Below are 19,648 nucleotides of genomic sequence, written 5' to 3'. Positions count from 1 at the left end.
CATATCAGAGTAAGGGTTATGACATTTATTTTGTGCCCTGAGGCCAAATGGCATGACCAGTCTGTTCTTGGATAGCTGCATGTTCTCCAAAGGGCAGCAGCCAAACTGTCTGCTAGGAAGAATCCCTGGCACATGCTGTTTTCAGACTGGGCTTAGACAACGTCTGAGAGAGCTGCAGCAGCCTCAGTGACTTTGCTGGGGACAAACGATAGATGGGTGATACAGCCCTTCCGCCTGTCCTGTTTTATTTAGTTTTATGACACACCTACCTACCTATATATCTATCTGTCTGTGTACATATATCTGTACTCATTGTGTACTATGTACCAGAGGCTTTATGCTAAAGTACTAAATGAATACAATCCACTACATTGCCTTCCCCTCCTACTTGCAGGAGTCTCACTGATTTCATTCAGCATCTTTCAGCTCTGCAACATGGGAGTGAAATGTCAGTTTCTGGAAGGTAGCAGCACAGTATACAAATTCACACAGGAGTACTGAACACCTGAAGTACAGAACAGTAGAGATCTCAACCCATTCAAAGGGTTTGTGAGACCTCCAGGTAAGACAGTGGTCCTCAAGGCACTGGGAGGTCCTTGCACCTTTGCCCTGACCTGCAGAGAAAGGGTAAGAAAAAAGTTATAAAAATTAAAATATTATTAGTCGCTGAGGTACAGTTATAAGTCCCTCCCCAAATCTTACTCCTTTGAAAATATGCTGTTGTCACCTCTGGGGAACCATCACAAGAAGGTAATGTTCTATTCCCTTTGAAAATATGTCCTAAGCAGTGAAGTGAAAAACATCTTTTGCTTTGGGAGCAGTGGCAAGAATTAATTCTCTGTTAAATGCAAAGGCTTTTTTTTCTCTCCTTCTAAACAGTTAACAGAAGTTTGCAAACATTACTGGCATATCTCTATTTCAGAAATTACAGAAATACATCTATATCATCTGGGAGCTACTATTATTAACACTGAATCTTCCTACAGAAGAGAAGTTTAAAAATTACTACTGTGTTTAGCTTCAGCACACATGGATTGTTAAGCCTACAAAAGTTATACTAAATTAAATTGAACTGATGAACATGTGTGTGTACCCTGTGTGCCACATACAACATTTCCTAGCAATAGGAGGGACCTCCTGTGGGCAGAGTCCTCTGTTTAGAAGGCTTTACTGTTAATGCAGCTGCACACATAAAACACTGCACTGGAAGACACCAGTGAGAAAAAGCCAAGGCTGGAGGTTCCTATCTTTTCTATCTTCCTATCTTTGACCCCAGCAAAGACAAGAAAATAAAGTATCACCTCAGCCAAAAAGATTAGAATCATTGAACTAAGGGGCCAATCACTGCATTCCAGATCAACTTCCAGACACTGCTCTAACCATTATCAATAAGGCCCCAAGGTAGTGCCACCTCTGAGCTTTCTCGTGAGGGTCTTTCCCTGTGCTCAAAAGAACAAGATTATTTGGGATCCAGAAAGAAACAAAGTCTGAATGCTGTTGTATATCTTGGTACAAAAAGGACTCATCTGCACATAGGAAACAGGGAGATAATCTGTTTTCCAATGTTTATTTGTATGTTTGGTCAAATGGCTATTTAATTTATGTGGAAAATATGGTCAACTCTAAACAATTTAGTGCAAAATGTCTCTGATAAGGTATTTTATCTGGATGAGAGTAATGTCACTTCCAGACAGGTTTTTGAAGGAAAGAATGACATAGACTTTGTTTGCATAACTTAGATGCATGACTTCATGAGAGGGTTAAGAGCTCTAAATATTAAGCAGGAGCAGGTGCCTCCCTGATGAGTAGGGTATCTAAGCTGTGAAAAGGCAGAGTTTTATGCGAAGGCTTGGGTATTCCGCTGACAATTGTCCTTGTCTGTAGCTCTCACTCAGTTCTCCACCCATGCATTGTAGACCCTACCTGTGAAATTCAGACCATGGATTTTGTTATGGAAGCCACAGCAAGTCCTAGCAGATACAAATCCTTGCAGGCTAAACTGTGTAAGAAAGACATCACTTATTGAAAACAAATCAAAAATAGAAGGCAAAAAAGGCAGTAAGAAGAACTCGGTGTGGGAGGCCGGGCAGCATATCACAGTAATTCATGTGAAGACAGACATGTTGTTTAACAAATTAATGTCCAAGATAAAGCTATACAGAAGTATAGCTACTGCCTTGGACTTGCTGTAGTCTTTGCAACTGTGCAGAGTGGATGTAAAATTAAACCCTTGTGTTAAGTACAAAGAAAATCCTACTACATATTATACAGAATTATTACAATATATGATATACCCACTTTTCAAGTACATTAGTGATTTCAAAGATGTCAGGTTTGGGGAAAAAAACCTGAACAAGTTGAAAAGGATGTGAGAAAAAGAGCGCATAAGGGACAGTAGGAAATACTATGGATTACACACTCACAAACACACACTAAGTTTGTCTGTATCTTACATGGACAATAGTGGAGCTTACATGGAGCTCTGCTTGAACTAAAAGTGATATATTTATCTACAGCACTCTTGATAACAAACATGATTAAAACTATACTCAAGAAACTCTTCAACTGATGTCCAGTGTGTGCTGATGGAAGCTGCAGCCAACTGCCTGTCAGAGGAAGCATAAAATTTATGAGAAGCTCCTGAGGTTGGTAAAAAAACCCCAGGGTTTCATCCCTCAGAAAAATAAAGAACAAAGAATTCTTGCTTGGAAAGCATTTTTTATGCCAAGTTCTCCCAGTCCTGCTGCTCTGCAGCTATTGCACTGTCTGCACAGCTTTTCTCCATTTAGGTATTAGCTGGACCAATTGTCAGATGCAGCCAAGCTTAAGAAATAGCGTGACATCTTCTGAGTGACTGCAGATTACAAAGTGGAAACACCACCAGCAGTCTCCAGTCTTAAGGGACATGGCAGGAAAGAGAGCTCAACTTCATTTTAACTAGGAATAAAAAGGTATGCTAAAACATCTGAGAATAAAGTATCTTTCCACGTTAGGTAAAATGGGATTTAAAAACAAGGCATTTTATCAAAAAACACAGAAATCTAAATCCCTCTGTGTGACTAGTGTGTATGCTGTACTTTTAACAGGTAGAAATGGATGTCCCTGTACTCTATGTATAATGAGTATGTAAAATGTATAAGTTTATGTGACTGGAAAAATTTTGGCAGATTTTGCAACTACCTGGCACAAGTAAAGGTAAGTAGAGGAGGGTCATATCACTGGATGATGCAGATTGGCCAAAGGAAGATATCCATTAATACAAACTAGGAGTTAATTACTGTACACTGACCATATGAATCACCATATTTGACATCTTAGGTGTTTAGAAACACCCCTAGCATTCTGCTGCTTGTAGGAAAAGAGGAGGGAGTACAGTCTAGACATAAGAGGGGAAGAAAGGGACATGTGCTTGTTATATAGCTTCATTTTTTTACTGGCTAGATTAAAATTGCCTAGAATCTAAGAAGCAGGACAAATTAATCATATTTCTCAAGAAAACCATTTTACAAAAGTGTTCATGTGTCATCTCCAAGGTACTTTTCTATTAAGCCCAACCATAGGGCATACTTTGGGGTCATTGGAATATAGTGCATTGCCAAACCAGGTTACTAAAGTCATTCCAGCTGGGAGTGATAAGTAGAGAAGAACAGAAATTTTCTACTGAGGAGGAAGCATAGACAATGCTTATGGGGCCCAAATAAACAGCTTGTGAAGGGCATGTTTTCTCCTTTCTCTCATTCATTGGCCATCTTTCTCTGGTTCCCCTTCCTGGTCCCTAGAGTAATGATTAAGAAAATATCAACACCTCATTATGACAGAAAAATATATCAGTGAGTTCAGAAGTAGAAAGGTGTGAAACCAGGGAGTGCTATCTAAACAAATCACGATTTTACTGAATGAAGCTGGAAGTGTTTGAAGAAGAGAATTTTTATGAACACTGTCTTATGTTTCCACTCTCTGGAATTTCAGAAGTGTCATGAAGTATTTTACTGGCTTTGGCAGAGGTAGAGCAAATTTTTTCACAGTGGCTGGCATGGGGATGTGTTTGGGATTTGTGCTGAACACGGAGTTCATAATACAGAGATGTTTTTGTTACTGCCGAGCAGAGCTTACACAGAGCCAAGGCCTTTCTGCTTCTCATACTGCCATGCTGGCAAGGGAGATGGGAGTGCCTGGGAGGTTGGGAGGAGACACAGCCAGGACAGGTGATCCCAGCTGACCAAAGGGATATTCCAGACCACGTGACATCATGCTCAGTGTATAAACTGGGGGGAAGAAGAAGGGAAGGGGAGACATTTGGAGTGATGGTGTTGGTCTTCCCAAGTCACGGCTATGTGTGATTGGGCCCTGCTCCACTGGAGATGGCTGAACACCTGCCTGCCCATGGGAAGCAGTGAATTCATTCCTTCTTTCATTTTGCTTTTGTGTGGGGCTTTTGCTTTCTCTATGAAACTGTGTGTATCTTAGCCTGTGAGCTTTTACCCTTCTGATTCTCTCCCTTACCCTGCTGATGGGGAAGTGAGAGAGCAGCTGCCTGGGGCTTGGTTGCTGGCTGGGGTTAAACCATGAAAAGATAGACTCCAATGGATAAATTTACTTTAAAGGTTTCAATAACTGAATATTTGCATTTTCCCTGTTCAAAGGGTTTCGATTTGAAGGCTGCTAAATAGAATAAAGCTGATTAAGAGGAAAACCAGAGTACCTCACCTTCTCTCAGCACTTTGAATGTTAACAAGACGCATTTGTAGGGGCAGCTAAGCCAATGGAGAGTAATTTAAGTGAAAAAAATCCTTAATTCCAGTAACATATTGCCTCTAAAGTTACAAATCAGGAAAGGGTTTCGGTGACAATTAAATATGCCACATATTTTGAAATGAGAGATAGTAACACTTAGCCATAAGATTAAGAGCTTTCGATCAAAGCTTTTTCAAACAGCTTTGCAAAAAATAAGCAAATATAGTTGTAAGGCTGAGCCATCATGTTCCAAGTCAGCTAAAAGGAAATGTGCATGGACAAACCCTAACTTCACAGAGTCTAAAAGGAAGTGCTGACCCAAGTTTAACTATAGTGATGTGAATAATACTACACTAATGTAGCATTACCATATGTATTATAATTCCACAGCCATAGATTTTCTTGAAGAAAACAGCTGCAGTACTGAAGTTTTAATCTTCTCAAAATTACAAGGTAGAAAAATTACTCAGGCCTCGGAATCCAAGTATCACAAAAGGAATGGTTATGAAGACTGTCATTATGGCAACTATTTGCTCTTTCTTTTTGCTAAAAAGATTTTTAATCCTCAAATTCGGTTTTGATATCTTCTGGTAATAGGCCACTGGTATATGTTTTTACATGTCCATGTATTCTTTTCAAAACAACAGCAAACTTCCTAAGGTCTGTGATAAAGGGAGAGGTGTTAGGGAAAATACTGTTCCAGCTCAGTTAATGACAGATCTTTTGCTCAAAATGAGGAAAAATACCTATCATCTGGATGAGCTGCCAGAGTAAAAAAGAAAAAAAGTCCACTTCTGATTAATCTTCAAATATACTAAGGTATACGTCAGTAACGTATACCAGGGTCATTTGATTGTCAGGTGAGGAATCTGTTAGAAAAGTAGTATGGCTGCCTTCTGACTTGCATACCCAAGTTTCTTCTGAAGAAACCAATTCCAGAGGAACTCTTGTCTCTCATTTCATCATAGTGCAGATGTGAGAAGGTACATGCTTGGGTCAAGAAGCCTGGGCATGCTTTCAGATCCACTAGGTTAAATATAGTCATAGCAAGGAAAATCCAGTTGGGCCCTAAAAGTTTCAACTATCAAAGATATCAACCTCTTAATGTGTGTGTCTTCCTCCTACACATGCACTGGTAGAGTTTCTCTTGCGATTTGGGACGTCATATGGCACATCTGTCTGGAAAACATGATGGTTTCCAGGAAGGGCTCACAGAACAGGACAAAGCTTCCAGTACTGGGCAGTCAGTATTCTGGTTACCTCATGGAGTTCTGTAAAGAAAACTTACAGAAAGTGTATTTTCATTACCTTCCATTTTTGAGCCACCAGGATTCACTTGAGTAATTTTTCCAGATTTCCCCAGTACTTCTTTTCTAACAAGGTCATTTTTCCCTAGGAGTAGGCTGTTTTAAGAAACAATAAAAGAAAAAAAATTGCAAGACTCCCACTATAAGCCTCAAAGCAGACCAAGACTTTCTTAGCCCAAGACAGTGAAAACTACATGAACTGTAGTCTTGGTTGTGCTAGAACAGAATCAATGGGTTTTAACTACCACATGGTAAAGAAGAAGATCATAGTGTACACAGAAATCATGTACATGCATGAGTTAAATGAGAAAAAACCCAAAATTTCTGTGTTCAACAAAGTCTCACTGATAAAAATAGACACCTCTGCAATAACTTCTTTAAGTTAAACCTGAGTTCTACTATTTTTAAGAAATCTCCACAGTGGGGAAATATAACTTCAACAAAAAGATTTAAAACTGGAGATAATAATGTAATGCCTTTTCTCTACTCAGCATTGAATGCCTTATTTTTATTGTAAATAACTACATAAATTTGTATGTTTGAAATACTATGGAGCAAAGCCTCATAACTCATGTCCACACAGGACAGGGCAGTATTTACTGTTATCTTCATTCTGTAGGTGGGTTATTTGAAGCGGGAATAACACTCCTCAGAGAGCTGGGATTATTAGAAATGCGTTTTCATGGCTCCCCAATGTCCATTCTCACTCCAGTGCCCACTCTGACTCCAAGATAAAGCAGTATAAATAGAATACAAAAAAGTCTTAATCTCACTTGAGGTAAATTGCAGTGCAAAATTTAACTCTGATTTCTGGAAACTTATCTCAGGATTCTTGGTATGTCACAAACTATTCAGGGGTTACTCTGCCCTATGTTGTCTGCACTTTGAAGACACTGTGATGATTGTCTTTGTAGCCATCTACAGAGGTAAAAAAACCACAAAAAGTGGCTTCATTCAGCCTTCTTTACCCTTCCAGTCATACAGGGCTGTGCTGAGGGACAGATATAGCACAGGTCATCTGAGACAAGATGCAGAGATTATGAAAACACCTCAGGTCCTGACCTACCTACAAACTTCTCTAGATAGCCACAGTTCAGTGACTAGATAGTTTGTTGTCAGCAATGAAACTATGTGCTAGCAAGTAGTATGACAATGAGTTTGTGGGATGGGTAGTATTGTAATTTAACCCATAAGTGGTGGGCATTACTGCAGGCCCAGGGTCTGGGTACCCATTTCCTAGCTCTGCTTCTACTTCACTGCTTTTGTCTTCTTTATCCGTCCCCTTCACTGTAGTAGTCATACAGCCAGATGGGTGTAAAAGCCAGACAAATTCCTCAGTCATACCTATCCCTGTCAGACACCCAGTATTTTAGATTTATGTCAGCAAAGAGTAATTCTGACAAAATTAGTAGAGTTAAATTAATGAAGAAATCTTGGTATAAGTGAAAAGAATAAACCTCTGCAAAGCCTTAAATGAACATTCATCAATACATCCTGTATGTTTACTGCTATTTCACTTATGCAACCACTCATAAACTCAGTTTAAATGACAAGTTAGCCAGGTTTATAAATACTCAGTGCTTGAGAAAAAAACAAGGGACACAAGTTAATTCATCTATATACTATTTGAGATTAATTAGTATTTATCTGACATAATTTGTTTTTTATTTTAGGTAAGAGTGTAGGAGTTACAAGGTTTACAACCAGGAGTCTGATGATGGTCTTTTCCAACTGCACCAAATTCACCTAGAGGTAACCTCACAAATAACGGGAGGTTAATGATATGTTCAATATGAAGCCACTTAACTGATGCATCAGGTTTTCAAATTACCATAACCCATTTAAAATATCTCAACCAATAGTAAACCAACCAAAAAAGTTTTCGAATAATCCAGGACTTAAAATTAACCCAAAAGAATAAGAACCACTGTCAGTGATAATGTTGTTTTGCACCATATCAAATCAACAGATTTCCATTTTTAGTGGAATGTTTTGAAAGTATATTCTGACCTTTATATTTCAGTGCAAACAACAAGTACTAGTGGTTGCAGATGACAGCACTGAAGACCTTACTACAGCTGAAGCTCATTACTTACTGGTACACTAAATGCACAGCATTGTTCTATTTATTCAGCACCTTTTGTTTATTGTATCTGTTCTGTAAAATACAGCTAATGACATTTTCTTTATGCAGAATGTGTGCATTTAATCTGATTAATTTTTACAATATATATCTTGTTCCTTAAGGCATTTAATGTTGTTTCATGTTTTATTTTGTTGAAGTTTGTTGTCAGTAACACTTTGTTCCAATTCTAATGTTCAGTAGGATTGAGATGGAACCCTGTAAACCTCATTTGAGTAGGAGACACTCTCCTAGTGACCCACGAATCCTGCCTATCCAAAACAAACATACCCAGCTAATGTGTTCTGTCTGGAAAGTGGTCCTAAGGGAGACATAGAACATTGGACCAAATAAGATATTTCAAGACAGGCTCCTGAAGTTTTCAAAACTTTCCAAAAGTTTCTCTGCAACCAGTGGCCACTGCACAAATCAAATTTCCAAGGGTGTGTGCCCTTGCACTTGCATCAGAGGTGATTGCCTGTTTTAACAGGACAAAATAATGTATTTAAACTAAAAGCTTTGTAATGAGAAAAAGTCAGATATTGAAAAAAAATCCATCAGCAAAACTGCTGAGTTTACGGTGACTAATATACTATATTCTGAAAATGAGCATGTATTGTCATGATACACAGCCTCTGAAATGGTATGTGCTCTGTTGTGAAACTTCAGGTGGTATAATTTTTTATGGTCTTCTGAAAATTTCACAGACTGGAAAAGTCACATCTAAACATTTTCTTAAGGGATTCTTGCAATTTCTTTGACTTAAAATCTCTTTTTAATTTTACTCTTCCTCTTCCTGGAGGGAGAATATTCCCCTTTGTCTATACCACAGGTAGAAGCAATCATATCTAGGTGTAGTGACTGACTTGGAAGGTGAGGCAAAAAATACCATCAGATAGCATTAGTCCCAAAGAAGGAGCTGGTCACATTATAGAAGGAGGTTGTGCTTGATCATTTGTGGCTGACTGTAACAGTGGGAATTACTCATTGTTCAGTTTTAGATAAAATTAATAGTGCTGAGAAAGTTATTTTGGGTAAGAGTTATACCTCCCCTTATGACTGGGGAGAAATGACTAATTTTCGTATTATGGCACAAGGAGGCTGCACTCATGCAGGTATAATCTGTTTCTCTTGTAAGCTTTGATTAATGTCATGTTTTTTCATGCAGGAGCGTGCTGCTGTTGGAACAATAACTCTTTGGTGGAAGCAGCATTTGCCTTTCAGGCATGTGCTAAAGAATATTAAGGATCGTGTCTCTTAAAACCTTACTGCAAGATCAAGGCCGCCAAAGTTCCTCATTTCAAGCCGGGCTGCAGGCCACAGCAATATGTAAGGTGATTGTTAACAACTAGTAATGAAACTGGAAAAATCTGTAGTGTTCAATAAGCTCCATAGTCTGTGACTGGAAGCAGTGATGGAAGAGATACTAGTTCTGGACAAACAATACATGTGCTCCTGTGCCTCACAGGCTACAAAACTTCCCACGGCTTCATAGTAGTCAAAAGGCCTGAGGTGAAACCTCAGAAGCCAGAATCATAGCCATGCATCACAGAAGGAATTATAGGACTTGCTTTTATTGTAACTCTCCACAACAGCAAATAACTTGTTGGGATCACCTCTACCAGAGGTCAGAAAGGAAAGCAGAAAGCACCAGAGAGCAAAAGGGAAAGCAGTTCTAAAGTTGCCAACATGCCTTCAGGCAAAAAGTATTTCTTAGTCCATATCCGCTGCCAAGTGCAATGCAGGTGCATTGGAAAACACCTATCTCACCAATAAATCAGCTTTGCAGCAAATAAGCCTTCTCCCACCATGTTCTTGACTCTGTACATCAGGTGAGGAAAGCCTCCACTCCTATGGTGTGTCTGCTAAAGATAAACATAGCGTTTGCAGAAGTCTGTAACTGAGCCGTGATACCAAAATTCCAGGCTTCATTTCTCAAGACTAGGTTTTCAAATTTTATAGATAGAGCCTAGCTCTTTTCTTAAACCAGATTTCTGTTAATGGGATAATGGTGAAAGTTACATGCTCTAGTGCAGTTACTCATAGTGATCTCTACCTAGTGAGAGTGAGAGGGCACTCACAACTAGAAGTTGTGTTCACATACAAGGAAACACTGCACAGAGGCCAAAATTATTCCCAGTAAAGAAGGACCTTCTTTGACTTAGAAAGGTTACAGAGACCAAGGAAGAAAAGAATAATAGACAGAAATGTTTTCTGTCTGCTAGAGAGATCACTGGAAACCCTGAGCTCTTAGTGAGTATGTTTTCAGAAAAGGTCTAAGGAACAGTTTATTTGTTTAAAACTCAAAAAATCTTGAAGTCTAGAAACTATATTGGGTCTGGTTCTTCTATTTTTCCACTACATGCTCAGTCAGCCTTGATATTTTTGTCTTATATTTAATCTGCTCTCAAATTGAAAATAAAGAACCTCTCCATTTTACCTGCACATCATAAATTGATTGCCACTAAGCTGTACACTAAGTTGCATACAGCAACTACCACAGTTATTTCAGGGACTACTCTGCTGTTGTGGTTTATCCCAGAGGGCAACTGAACCCCCCACAGCCACTCGCTCACTTCCTGGTAGGATCAGAAGAGAATGTGAAGAGTAAAAGCAAGAAAACCTGTGGATTGAGATACAGACAGTTTAATAGGTAAAGCAAAAGCTGCACACAGAGGAAAAGTCAAACAAGGAATTAATTCACTACTTCCCTTTGGCAGGCAGGTGTTAGCCGTTCATCCATTCCCAGGAGAGCAGGGCTCCATCACATGTAATGGTGACTTGGGAAGACAAATGTTGTCACGCAGAATGCCCTGCTTCCTCCTCCCTCCAGGTTTATATGCTAAACATAATGCCATATAGGATGGGATATCCCTGTAGTCAGTGGGGCTTAGCTGTTCTGGCTGTGTCCCCTCTCAACTTCCTTTGCCCTGCCAGCCTCCTGGCTGGTAGGGTGGGCTAAGGACCAGAAAAGGCCTTGACTGTGTGTAAGTCCTGCTTAAAAATAGCTAAAATAGGTTGTGCTATCAACACTGGTTTCAGCAAAAATCCAAAACATAATCCAAGATAGCTACTATGAAGAAAATTATGTCCACCCCAGCCAAAACCAGCACATGTGCCCATTTTTTTTTCTAGTGTGTTTTATACCCTTATGACATAGACGGTTTGTCTAATACAGTAAAATTGTTCTATCAATGCAGTTGAATGTGTTGTTGTAGCTTAATTAACAAGCAATTAGAATCTACCAACTCTCAGTCTGTGTATCAGCATTTCACACTGCATTCACATTGCCTTCTGGCATAAGCATTTAATCAGTTTATGTAATTTGATGCTTCTGAAAGATAGTCACTAGACATGATGACTCAGGAGCTGTTTTTATTTAGGGAGCTGTTTGGCAAAAAATCGAATCCATATCTCCAGGTGCCACATGCAGATGCCTCTTGAACACTTTCAAAGATGGTGACTCCACCATGTCCCTGGGAACATATTTCAATGCCTAACTACTCTTTCAGTGATTGGGGTTTTTTTTTCTAATATCTCACATGAACCTCACCTGGTGCAAATTAAGGCCATTTCCACACTTCCACTTTAATCATAGCAGAAGAGGACAATCCCCACCTCACTACCCCCTCCTTCCAGGTAATTATAGAGACCAATGTCATTCCCTCTGAGCCTCCTCTTCTCCAAACTAAACAATCCCAGCTCCCTCAGCTACCCCTCATAAGATTTGGTTTTGCATCTGTCAGCCACAGATTTGTTCTCATGGCACATAACAGATTTTTAGGATCTTCAGGACATACTGCCTAGCCTCTGACTGCTTTTTTAGCATGGTGCAAAACTCCCATATATCTGTCATATCTATGAGCCCTGTGAAGAAGACTCAGATGTACAATAAAATTAGTATTTCATTAGAGTTTGCACTATAATGCATGGGTGTTTCACGGAAAGAAAGATTAGAGGCACTAGCTTGTCATATCCCCAGTAAAGCCAGGATTCTGAAGCTGTAGATAAAACTACCTTTTTTCTCATAGCTGTTAATCCATTACAGCTCTGGACTTCTCGCAAATGGACTCTTGATTCTGTCTCCTGCTTCTGTTGTCTTTTATCAATCTTTCTCAACTCTTAGTCCACCTTATAGATCAAGATGGAGTTTCTCAAAATGAGGTAATGAAACTGAAGTATGAGTGTCTTTCCAGAAAAGAAAGGTGCAATATATGCCAACATACTGAATTAACTCATTAACCCTAAGACCAACATATGCTGTCCTTAAGGACACAAGCAAGTCACCAAGGTGCCAAACTGCCTTCCATCCATTCCCTTGCAGAAGCTTCCATTTCTAACCAGTTAATTTGAGTAAAAGAAGGGTTTGTCACCTTGTGAGTTGCATGGAGTGCCACAGCAAACATGTGTAATGGGCAGGCACAACAGGGCTGCTGAGGTGAGCTAATCTATCAGGGCAGAGGTTGGGATTTTGCATTGAGTTGCTACATTCTGGAGAGTATAGATTCCTGTTGAGTGTCACCTCTGGTATGCAGCAATCAGCACTGGGGCTATGAATTCTTAATGAGCAATGGGACAAGTAAGTCCAGGAATCATCTTTCATACTCATTCTCCAATCAGTTGAAAATTATGACTGTTATTTATGAGAAGCATATGATATGTTTATTTCAATTTCATTATGACTTTATATGAATGTTTCTGGGCAAACTGTTTCAAACCCATTTATGTTCAGCCTTGAAAAAGAATGTAAGTTAAGTAGACTTGACAAACTCTGAGTAGATGGTCTTTTCTGAATTCTCAGTGTGAACTGCATTTTGCACATGGATCAAATGTGAAACCTTTGCTGCAGGAATGTAACAATTGCAGTAGTGAAAAAGATGAAAATGCCATATATGCTGAGGATCAGAAAACATCACGCAAAAGTTTACACACAAAATGAAAACTTCCAAAAGAAGAGGGGTATAAATGGAGTTTCCTAAACAGTACTTACCTGAAACTGAAACTGAAATATATTGCAGTACTCAGGTACAGAGACCCACAGCATGCAAAATCAATTTGCTATGGAAAAATCCATAAGACTTCACAGATTTGGAGGAGATTGAACAGCATTCATTCAGCAGCAAGCTGAAGCATCTGGGAGGCCACATGAGCCACCAGGCAGTAGCAGTTCTGGACCACAAGTGAGCAAAATAATGCATCATGGCAATTGCTAGGAGCTGAGGAAGGGCAACTTCATTTTTCTTAGGGGTAGTACATTGCCGAAGTCCTCATGTGAGTCCCATTAGCCAAATTCAGGAAGTTTCTGACCTAGCAACGAGTAGACAACAGCTAAAGGGGCAAAATGCGAAAAACATGGCAAAGCGGAGAACCTTTTACTACAGTATCTATATAAGTACCTAAAAAGTCACTTCTTCCTAGCAGTGGCAGGCTTTGTTCATCTTATAAATGATGTCGTTAAGCTTGCATGTTTGTGCTACACACTCTTCTGCACGCCTTTTTAGGAGAGTTTTATTTCAGTAGCACTAAAATGCATATAGTGAATAAGAAGTAAATGGAAAGTATATAATGGGTTTTAAGGGGTTTTAGAATTTTAAGAGGTGCTTCTGGACACATTTCAAATTAAACTAGATGCACAGTAGGTTTTTTATACTTCAACCAATGCCTAAAGATTTTTTAAAAAGTCTTATCTGTTAGTTTCCTTGAAATAGTGGAATGGCTGAACTTCTCACATGCATCTGTTTGGTAGGGTTTCTTTCTGACTGAGTGCAACAAGATAGCCATCTGCCAACACAGGTCAGCTGGCAACAAGCTTCATCAGCAAAGAAAATTACACCATTGTGTACCCTTCCACCCTATCTGCTGTTTAAAAATGCTGTCCCCACACCAGAATGTTGGAGCTGAAGTCTCTGGAGAAGACACATGAAACATACGTAAACCACAGAAGCATTCCTTCAGGCAGAATAACACTTCCTCTCCAGAGCACTCAGAAAAGGTTTTGAACCCTGAAATCAAGCTATTCCTGTGTTAACAGCCATGGACATTATGGCAATTCTTAGAAGTGGAAGATCTCTGCTCACCTAAGGAAAATTGTCATGGATGTTTCAGAACTAAATCCTGCTTTCAAAATTATTGCTTGAGATTCATTTCTCCTCATGCTTCCCATTATCTCAGTGGATATCTAGCCTAATAGCCCTCCCAACTGTTTTTGCACCTCCCAGACTAGCTGCCAGAGTCCTTTCATGCTCTAGAATAACAAGTTCTCAGCCTCCCCATTCCACCTCTTTACATTTTTGCACAAGCCTAGATACCCTTGAGCTTTGATATACAAAAGACTGGGTCCTAGCAGTGGTGCTTACCACTTACTTTGCCATCTTTTGGACATTTCCTTGTTTTGCATTACAAGGCTAACATGAAGCAAAATGTGACATTAATTATTAGGCAAGAAAAGCCATGAAGCATGCCTTAGGTGCTCATGGCTACTTTTGGTCCTCTGGGTGTTCATAACTGTCATGCTCAGAAGGAAAACTAAGCTTCAGTAGGCTTACATGCATTTGTTCAAGATTCACATCATTTACAATTGCTTATATATGCATTAGCTCTACAGATATTGGCTATATTTAATATCAGTTAAGGAATGCCTAGCATACTGTTGTTAATACGAGATACTTTTAGTTTAAATAGTAAGTAGAAAAAGATGCACACAGTTCAAGTGGACTTTTTTTTCTTCTTTTTAATTAAAGGGTAAAACCAGACTAAATAGGCATGGCCCTTTTATATTCTGACTCGATCTGTAAGTAGGCAAGACTCCTCAGAAATCTGAATGTAATATGGAATATGTTTCTCTCAGATAGATTTAAATTCTCTTCTCCCTCAGAAAATCCTTTTTATGTGTAAATTAGTAACATTTGCTGTCAAATTATTACCAATGTAAGCATGATAAAGCATGCAGAAGTATCTCATGTTGGTGTGTGTGCCATTCCCATTTATGTTTATAGTGGAACACATAGTTTTGAGTGGGCTAGAGCATTGCTTTGTGAAAGGTCCCTCAGCCAAATGGTGGTCAGTGTCAGGTACATAGCAGAGGAGTTTATGCCACATTCTCATCCCTCACATGAAGCAATAAAGTGTTTCCAGATAGGAAATTGATACAAAAAATGGGTTATATGAGGGTTTTCTAGTTGATTACTCATTACATATTAGAAATCCATTTCCACAGGTAAAACTCTCTGCTCTAAATCAGCAAATATGACTTACTACACAGGGCACTGTCTAAATCCATGGCATTTGTTGTTACAGTGGGGAAACTGCAACACACATATCAATCAACGAGGCCCATGGAAAAGAAATATATATGGACCGATTCTTGATAGATGTTTCAGAGATGTTTATTTCCCCAGCCGCATGGCCGGGATCTGCTGAGGAACTGCTCAATCACGGGACCCGAGGGTCCTTGCCCCGTGCAGGGGAACACAAAACAACCGATGGGGAACGAGGCTGACCCGGGGCAGGGAAACCCCGTGCCTCCCCCCAGGGCCCCTCTCCCAGGACCACATGGCAGGGGGGAAGGGACCCCGACAATGTGTTACTCTGTAAAGTTAATCCAGTCCAGTACCTTTTATAACTTTGAGCACTTTCAATTTTCTCTTGACATCATGAGACATGGATTAGTCACAAATATACAAAATCAAAGTACTTTTTCCCATAGAAACTCACTTCACATTTGCGAATTTGTGTTAGAGATCCTGTCCTTCCTTCTCCTTATTCACCAGGGTGTATTCACTTGGCAGATAGGTGCTTTTAAAAGCTCAAGGTGGAAGCACGACGAACTCATTCTAATTCTGTCATTAATTTGCTTAAACGTGTCACCAATAAAGGAAGAAAATGACCTCTCATAACATGAGTGGCTTGAAACAATGATTTTTTTTTTTCAACTAAGATTAGTAGTAATGTTTTGATAACATGTTCCTGAGACTTTATGGCCTTTCCAAAAGGCCATAAACACTCTCGTTCCAAATTTAGCAATTGTATTTTTCTGCTGCCTCTTTTCCAGTGTTTACAGCTATAAGCTTATTAAAGGATGACATGTTCTTTCTGTACTGCACTTATATAATATCTTTTTATTCTATTCAGTGGTCTACATCCAGATTGTTCACAGGTATATGTACATAGTTTGAGGTACTGTTTCTTTAACTGATAACTACCTAAGCAGAAGACTTGCTATGAATGTAGATTCTACTAGAACAGGCAGAAAAATCTTACTCTGTGAGACCTCTGCAGAAAAACTGACCAAGTTCTTTTTTGCAGAGGAAGAAATGGGGTTTTTTTTCATGGTGGAAGAAATGAGGATATTTCCAAATAAAACCATCTTCTGAAGTGGAGCAAAATAATTTTTTTTTTTTTTTTAATTGTGGTTTCTACTGTGGGGTAGTGGTTAGGTCCAAAATACTCATTACTTACTTATTTTGCTTCTGCGAGATAAGAATTAGGAGAAAGCAAAGCAGGCACAAAACTTAAAAGAATATAGAGATGTTTATTAACAGACCTAAAAGAAAGGAAAAAAAAATCAGACCAAACCTTCAGAACACTTCTCCCCCCACCTTTCTCCCTGACAACGTAAAAAGACAACCCTTGAGATTTTCAGTCAGTTTACCACCTCTATAATAATCTCTTTTTTCAGTTCACTTAGGGAGACGAATCTCTCTTGCTCATGCTATGGAGACATCTCCACAAGAAACAGTTCTCTCATGGCTTCAGTATCACAACAAGACAGCTGCCCAGGTTGGTTCTCTGCTTGCATGTGAGAGTCCCTTCCCCTGACTTACAGCTTTCCTCACAACTGCTTTCGAGGGTCCTGTCCTGAGCTACTGGGGTACCATTTTAAGGTTGAGCTGGTTCAGAAACAAACGTTCTTTTCACCTATCTCTGGGATCATCTTCATCTCTAGGAATAGAGGCTCTCCTCCTCCCCTAGGAGCAAAAGGGTCCTCATCAAATTACAGCTACTGTCATTTGCTTGTTTTGTCACAAGTACTTTTACTCACAAGTACAGTTTGAAGGCTCCAACCCCCATGCTTTCATGAAATTACAACAGGTACTCTGATATATCATAGTCCATCACCACCATAGCTTTACAACAGAATTTCAGCTTCTAAGCATCTCCTCTTTCTCCTCCCTCAGGATTTCAGCTCTTCCTTCCTCACTGACTTTGGTGTCTCTATGGTGTTTTCTTCACCTTCCCTCTTCCTCAGACTCGGAAGAGGATTAATGTCTGCAGGCTTCATCTGTTCTGGAGGAAACTTACAGCACTAAAAGGGTTAATCTCACCCAGGCCTTGCAGCTGGAATTTTGCTTATCGCTGTTGGTCACAAGATCTTTGCCGGAGTGTGGGGCAGCTCCAGCTGGATCTTCAGCCTTACTGGAGGCGGGGGGGGTGTGAAGCGGGCCGCTGCCTGCACGGAGCAGGGCTGCAGGGGCTGCGGGTGGAACAGGGCTGCACAGCTCCAGGATGGCTGTGTCCTGGCCCGGCCCAGGCCGAGCAGGGTCCATCCCAGCCCCGCTGGGCTGCACGGGCCCCCCCCCCCCAGTTACCTATCCCAAGGCTGGAAGCAAGAGATAGCTTTCCCAGGGTTTGTCCATTCTTAAGTGTGGACCACAGAGGTGTGTCAAGCTCCTTAAGTGGCTTAAAAAGTTGTCAGTATTCAAGCTAGCCAGTTGATAGGTTCTGTTAGGTCACAGAGGAAGCTGTAAGCACCTCTTTGCAAGAGAACCACTTCCGTAGCTATGCTAACCCATGACATGTGGCCTCACATTTCAGGAAAACGAACTTGGGGTTATGATAATTCTACGAAAACATCATCTCAGCAGCTGAAAGCAGTCATAGAAAAAACAAAATGCTATGAATTACAATTAGAAAGCATAGGAAACAAAACAGAAATCACTGTACTGCTGCACAACTTAGAGGCTCATCACTGTCTCACGTAGAGTGGGCATATATGGAAAAAAATCAGGGAAGAACAACAAGGGCAGCTAGAGGCACAGGATAGCTGCCATGCAAAACCCAGTCCAGTAGGTTGGGAATCCTCATTGTGAAATCAAGACTGTTTGGGGAGAAATCTGATTCAGGCCCACAGATGAAGAGGGAAAAAAAGAATAGCATAGATAAGTGAGATACCAAATTCAACAACGAGAAATGAAACTAGAACACAGAGTGAAAAATACAACGGGTCTCTGTCAAGGCAAGAAATGGTAGCTGTCATACAAAACTGGACTTGACACCAACACAAGGAGATGGAATTTCACAGAATGGGTGGCAGATTGATGGATCCTTGCTGCAAGATGTTGGGGATGCCATCTCAGGACAAATGAGGACAGAGAAAGTACTGGAAGAGAGAGCGACTGAGAGTTAATGAATAATGAAAAAAAAATAGATTAAGAAAATTCATTATATTGAAAAATAGAGAGACTGGAAAAATCTTTTGGAAAATATCATTGATGCCAGTTGCATGGGCATCCACTTAACTGCTGGAGATAGAAAACTGAGCAAGACAGGCTCTTGTCTTGCTATGAGCAAGGCTCTTGTCTTGATAGGAGCTATAGCATAGCTATGAATTTTAATATTAAAAAAAATCAAAGGGCTTGGATTATGGGTGTGAAAAAGAAGAGCTGGTTAATCAGAAAGATTAATTTAGACAGTGGAATAGATGGAAGATCTTTCTGAAAAGATACAGTTGCTCCTAATACTCATCAGAGGTACTTGGACTAGTCAATTGGGAAGAACATTCAAGTGGACAAAAAAATTCAAAAACCCAGCTAATTTTAACAAACTTCACTGTTGTATTTCAATGTCAGTCAGAAAAAACATATCTTCATTTTTCCTTAATTTTTGAGGAATTCAAAAGTACTTGTTATTTCACCATCTCTAAGTTTTCATGTGTATTTAGCATATTGTATATTTAAATATGCTAAACCATACCAAAACCCTTTTTTTAAACTAAACTGAACTAGACCTAAATCAGGAATTATTGCATGGTTTAAGGGAAAATTTTGTGTCCCACAAAATAAAACTCACCCTCCAAAGCAAAATATTTTAGATAAGCTTTGATGCCTGCATTACAAAAAAGAAACCTCTGAGCCATCTCATCTACCTTTACCAATTCTTTGTGCTGTAGTCTGCTATAAAAATTAAATTTCCTGGATTATCTGAGTGAGTTTTCATCTTGATATAGGAAAGTAATTTTTTACAGGAAGAACAATCTTTCATTGGAACAATCTCACCAGGAACATAGTAATTGCTCCTAAACACAGGTCCTTGATGAAACAGCCCCAATCCAGAACTTGTGAGCATGTGTAGCATGTGCTGTACATATTCTTGAGAGACAAATATTTTTTAAAAGGGAACACTTTTTAACCTGCACAGTGTCTTACTGATCTCAGTTATTTTAGTTTCACAACAATGTAATTAGATAATATTATCATGGAAAGAATGA

The sequence above is a fragment of the Corvus cornix genome, chromosome Z (assembly GCF_000738735.6).
Source record: "Corvus cornix cornix isolate S_Up_H32 chromosome Z, ASM73873v5, whole genome shotgun sequence".
NCBI lineage: Eukaryota > Metazoa > Chordata > Aves > Passeriformes > Corvidae > Corvus > Corvus cornix.
This window is presented reverse-complemented; position numbering follows the sequence as displayed.